Raw genomic sequence first — 6,843 nt, 5'->3', positions numbered from 1 at the left:
AATTACTCATTAAATTCGCAATAAATTCTCAGTAAATTACTTGGTAAGTTCTTAGTAAATTCTCTATAAATTACTTAGAAATTATCTTTAAATTTTTAGTAAATTACTCAATAAATTCTCAGTAAATTCTCAATAAATTACTAGCATAATTCTCAAAAAGTATTCAATAAATTCTTAGTATATTCTCACAAAATTCAAAGTAAATTTTCAAAAAATTATGAAAAAGTTTTTTTGTGAATTACTCAATAAATTCTGAGTAAATTACTCAGTAAATTCGGTATAATTTCTTGGAAATTTTTTTCGTAAATTCACAATAAATTTTTAGTAATTACTCAGCAAATTACTCTGTAAATTCCTAGAAAATTCTCTATAAATTACTCGTTAAATTTTTAATAAATTCTCTGTAAATTACTCAGTAAATTATCAATAAATTATTCTGCAAATTCTCTAAAAATTACACAATAAATTATTAGAAAATTTTATTTAAATTACTTAGTAAATTATCTGTAAATTCCTAGTAAATTACTTAATAAATTCTCTGTAAATTACTGAATAAATTCTCAGTAAATTACTCTCTAAATTATCAATAAATTATCACTAAATTTCTCAGTAAATTACTCGCAAAATACTAAGTAAATTATTCAGTAAATTTTCAAAAAATTCTGAGTAAGAAAATTATTACAAAATTTGTTTTGAATTACTTAAAATTATGAGTAAATTACTCCGTAAATTATGTATAAATTTTTGGTAAATTAATCAGTAAATTCACAGAAAATTCTTAGTAAATTACTCAGCAAATTACTCCGTAAATTCCTAATAAATTCACAATGAATTACTCGTTAAATTTTCAATCAATTCTTTGTAAATTACTCAGTAATTTATCGGTAAATTCTCAGTAAATTACTCAACAAATTACTCAGTAAATTCTCAGTAAATTATCGAAAAATTACTTAGTAAATTACTCTGTGAGTTCTCATAAAATTATCTGTAAACGTTTAGGAAATTATTCAATAAATTCTAAGTAAATTACTCAGTATATTCTTAATAAATTACTCCGTAAATTCTCCGAAAATTACTTAGTAAATTCTCAGTAAATTACCCAGTAAATTCCAACTAAGTTGCTAAGTGAATTACTCAGTAATTTATCAGTAAATTACTTTGTAAATTCATAGTAAATTCTCCGTACATTGCGCAATAAATTATCGACAAATTCTTAGTAAATTACTCAATAAATTCTCAGTAAATTACTCAATAAATTCTCACTAAATTACTTAGTAAATTTCTGAATAAAACACTTGCAAAATTCTCAATAACTTAGCTAGCAAAATCTTAGCAAATTCCTAGAAAATTCAGAGTAAATTCTCAGAAAATTTTTTGTGAATTTTTCTGTAAATTCTAAGCAAATTATTCAGTAAATTCTCAGAAAATTCTTTATAAACTTTTGGTCAATTACTCATTAAATTCGCAATAAATTCTCAGTAAATTACTTGGTAAGTTCTTAGTAAATTCTCTATAAATTACTTAGAAATTATCTTTAAATTTTTAGTAAATTACTCAATAAATTCTCAGTAAATTCTCAATAAATTACTAGCATAATTCTCAAAAAGTATTCAATAAATTCTTAGTAAATTCTCACAAAATTCAAAGTAAATTTTCAAAAAATTATGAAAAAGTTTTTTTGTGAATTACTCAATAAATTCTGAGTAAATTACTCAGTAAATTCGGTATAATTTCTTGGAAATTTTTTTCGTAAATTCACAATAAATTTTTAGTAATTACTCAGCAAATTACTCTGTAAATTCCTAGAAAATTCTCTATAAATTACTCGTTAAATTTTTAATAAATTCTCTGTAAATTACTCAGTAAATTATCAATAAATTATTCTGCAAATTCTCTAAAAATTACACAATAAATTATTAGAAAATTTTATTTAAATTACTTAGTAAATTATCTGTAAATTCCTAGTAAATTACTTAATAAATTCTCTGTAAATTACTGAATAAATTCTCAGTAAATTACTCTCTAAATTATCAATAAATTATCACTAAATTTCTCAGTAAATTACTCGCAAAATACTAAGTAAATTATTCAGTAAATTTTCAAAAAATTCTGAGTAAGAAAATTATTACAAAATTTGTTTTGAATTACTTAAAATTATGAGTAAATTACTCCGTAAATTATGTATAAATTTTTGGTAAATTAATCAGTAAATTCACAGAAAATTCTTAGTAAATTACTCAGCAAATTACTCCGTAAATTCCTAATAAATTCACAATGAATTACTCGTTAAATTTTCAATCAATTCTTTGTAAATTACTCAGTAATTTATCGATAAATTCTCAGTAAATTACTCAACAAATTACTCAGTAAATTCTCAGTAAATTATCGAAAAATTACTTAGTAAATTACTCTGTGAGTTCTCATAAAATTATCTGTAAACGTTTAGGAAATTATTCAATAAATTCTAAGTAAATTACTCAGTAAATTCTTAATAAATTACTCCGTAAATTCTACGAAAATTACTTAGTAAATTCTCAGTAAATTACCCAGTAAATTCCAACTAAGTTGCTAAGTGAATTACTCAGTAATTTATCAGTAAATTACTTTGTAAATTCATAGTAAATTCTCTGTACATTGCGCAATAAATTATCGACAAATTCTTAGTAAATTACTCAATAAATTCTCAGTAAATTACTCAATAAATTCTCACTAAATTACTTAGTAAATTTCTGAATAAAACACTTGCAAAATTCTCAATAACTTAGCTAGCAAAATCTTAGCAAATTCCTAGAAAATTCAGAGTAAATTCTCAGAAAATTTTTTGTGAATTTTTCTGTAAATTCTAAGCAAATTATTCAGTAAATTCTCAGAAAATTCTTTATAAACTTTTGGTCAATTACTCATTAAATTCGCAATAAATTCTCAGTAAATTACTTGGTAAGTTCTTAGTAAATTCTCTATAAATTACTTAGAAATTATCTTTAAATTTTTAGTAAATTACTCAATAAATTCTCAGTAAATTCTCAATAAATTACTAGCATAATTCTCAAAAAGTATTCAATAAATTCTTAGTAAATTCTCACAAAATTCAAAGTAAATTTTCAAAAAATTATGAAAAAGTTTTTTTGTGAATTACTCAATAAATTCTGAGTAAATTACTCAGTAAATTCGGTATAATTTCTTGGAAATTTTTTTCGTAAATTCACAATAAATTTTTAGTAATTACTCAGCAAATTACTCTGTAAATTCCTAGAAAATTCTCTATAAATTACTCGTTAAATTTTTAATAAATTCTCTGTAAATTACTCAGTAAATTATCAATAAATTATTCTGCAAATTCTCTAAAAATTACACAATAAATTATTAGAAAATTTTATTTAAATTACTTAGTAAATTATCTGTAAATTCCTAGTAAATTACTTAATAAATTCTCTGTAAATTACTGAATAAATTCTCAGTAAATTACTCTCTAAATTATCAATAAATTATCACTAAATTTCTCAGTAAATTACTCGCAAAATACTAAGTAAATTATTCAGTAAATTTTCAAAAAATTCTGAGTAAGAAAATTATTACAAAATTTGTTTTGAATTACTTAAAATTATGAGTAAATTACTCCGTAAATTATGTATAAATTTTTGGTAAATTAATCAGTAAATTCACAGAAAATTCTTAGTAAATTACTCAGCAAATTACTCCGTAAATTCCTAATAAATTCACAATGAATTACTCGTTAAATTTTCAATCAATTCTTTGTAAATTACTCAGTAATTTATCGGTAAATTCTCAGTAAATTACTCAACAAATTACTCAGTAAATTATCGAAAAATTACTTAGTAAATTACTCTGTGAGTTCTCATAAAATTATCTGTAAACGTTTAGGAAATTATTCAATAAATTCTAAGTAAATTACTCAGTAAATTCTTAATAAATTACTCCGTAAATTCTACGAAAATTACTTAGTAAATTCTCAGTAAATTACCCAGTAAATTCCAACTAAGTTGCTAAGTGAATTACTCAGTAATTTATCAGTAAATTACTTTGTAAATTCATAGTAAATTCTCTGTACATTGCGCAATAAATTATCGACAAATTCTTAGTAAATTACTCAATAAATTCTCAGTAAATTACTCAATAAATTCTCACTAAATTACTTAGTAAATTTCTGAATAAAACACTTGCAAAATTCTCAATAACTTAGCTAGCAAAATCTTAGCAAATTCCTAGAAAATTCAGAGTAAATTCTCAGAAAATTTTTTGTGAATTTTTCTGTAAATTCTAAGCAAATTATTCAGTAAATTCTCAGAAAATTCTTTATAAACTTTTGGTCAATTACTCATTAAATTCGCAATAAATTCTCAGTAAATTACTTGGTAAGTTCTTAGTAAATTCTCTATAAATTACTTAGAAATTATCTTTAAATTTTTAGTAAATTACTCAATAAATTCTCAGTAAATTCTCAATAAATTACTAGCATAATTCTCAAAAAGTATTCAATAAATTCTTAGTAAATTCTCACAAAATTCAAAGTAAATTTTCAAAAAATTATGAAAAAGTTTTTTTGTGAATTACTCAATAAATTCTGAGTAAATTACTCAGTAAATTCGGTATAATTTCTTGGAAATTTTTTTCGTAAATTCACAATAAATTTTTAGTAATTACTCAGCAAATTACTCTGTAAATTCCTAGAAAATTCTCTATAAATTACTCGTTAAATTTTTAATAAATTCTCTGTAAATTACTCAGTAAATTATCAATAAATTATTCTGCAAATTCTCTAAAAATTACACAATAAATTATTAGAAAATTTTATTTAAATTACTTAGTAAATTATCTGTAAATTCCTAGTAAATTACTTAATAAATTCTCTGTAAATTACTGAATAAATTCTCAGTAAATTACTCTCTAAATTATCAATAAATTATCACTAAATTTCTCAGTAAATTACTCGCAAAATACTAAGTAAATTATTCAGTAAATTTTCAAAAAATTCTGAGTAAGAAAATTATTACAAAATTTGTTTTGAATTACTTAAAATTATGAGTAAATTACTCCGTAAATTATGTATAAATTTTTGGTAAATTAATCAGTAAATTCACAGAAAATTCTTAGTAAATTACTCAGCAAATTACTCCGTAAATTCCTAATAAATTCACAATGAATTACTCGTTAAATTTTCAATCAATTCTTTGTAAATTACTCAGTAATTTATCGATAAATTCTCAGTAAATTACTCAACAAATTACTCAGTAAATTCTCAGTAAATTATCGAAAAATTACTTAGTAAATTACTCTGTGAGTTCTCATAAAATTATCTGTAAACGTTTAGGAAATTATTCAATAAATTCTAAGTAAATTACTCAGTAAATTCTTAATAAATTACTCCGTAAATTCTACGAAAATTACTTAGTAAATTCTCAGTAAATTACCCAGTAAATTCCAACTAAGTTGCTAAGTGAATTACTCAGTAATTTATCAGTAAATTACTTTGTAAATTCATAGTAAATTCTCTGTACATTGCGCAATAAATTATCGACAAATTCTTAGTAAATTACTCAATAAATTCTCAGTAAATTACTCAATAAATTCTCACTAAATTACTTAGTAAATTTCTGAATAAAACACTTGCAAAATTCTCAATAACTTAGCTAGCAAAATCTTAGCAAATTCCTAGAAAATTCAGAGTAAATTCTCAGAAAATTTTTTGTGAATTTTTCTGTAAATTCTAAGCAAATTATTCAGTAAATTCTCAGAAAATTCTTTATAAACTTTTGGTCAATTACTCATTAAATTCGCAATAAATTCTCAGTAAATTACTTGGTAAGTTCTTAGTAAATTCTCTATAAATTACTTAGAAATTATCTTTAAATTTTTAGTAAATTACTCAATAAATTCTCAGTAAATTCTCAATAAATTACTAGCATAATTCTCAAAAAGTATTCAATAAATTCTTAGTAAATTCTCACAAAATTCAAAGTAAATTTTCAAAAAATTATGAAAAAGTTTTTTTGTGAATTACTCAATAAATTCTGAGTAAATTACTCAGTAAATTCGGTATAATTTCTTGGAAATTTTTTTCGTAAATTCACAATAAATTTTTAGTAATTACTCAGCAAATTACTCTGTAAATTCCTAGAAAATTCTCTATAAATTACTCGTTAAATTTTTAATAAATTCTCTGTAAATTACTCAGTAAATTATCAATAAATTATTCTGCAAATTCTCTAAAAATTACACAATAAATTATTAGAAAATTTTATTTAAATTACTTAGTAAATTATCTGTAAATTCCTAGTAAATTACTTAATAAATTCTCTGTAAATTACTGAATAAATTCTCAGTAAATTACTCTCTAAATTATCAATAAATTATCACTAAATTTCTCAGTAAATTACTCGCAAAATACTAAGTAAATTATTCAGTAAATTTTCAAAAAATTCTGAGTAAGAAAATTATTACAAAATTTGTTTTGAATTACTTAAAATTATGAGTAAATTACTCCGTAAATTATGTATAAATTTTTGGTAAATTAATCAGTAAATTCACAGAAAATTCTTAGTAAATTACTCAGCAAATTACTCCGTAAATTCCTAATAAATTCACAATGAATTACTCGTTAAATTTTCAATCAATTCTTTGTAAATTACTCAGTAATTTATCGGTAAATTCTCAGTAAATTACTCAACAAATTACTCAGTAAATTATCGAAAAATTACTTAGTAAATTACTCTGTGAGTTCCCATAAAATTATCTGTAAATGTTTAGGAAATTATTCAATAAATTCTAAGTAAATTACTCAGTAAATTCTTAATAAATTACTCCGTAAATTCTCCGAAAATTACT

The sequence above is a fragment of the Camellia sinensis genome, chromosome 12 (genome assembly GCF_055761805.1).
Source record: "Camellia sinensis isolate YWXY chromosome 12, ASM5576180v1, whole genome shotgun sequence".
Taxonomy (NCBI): Eukaryota; Viridiplantae; Streptophyta; class Magnoliopsida; order Ericales; family Theaceae; genus Camellia; species Camellia sinensis.
Note: the sequence above shows the minus strand (reverse complement) of the source record.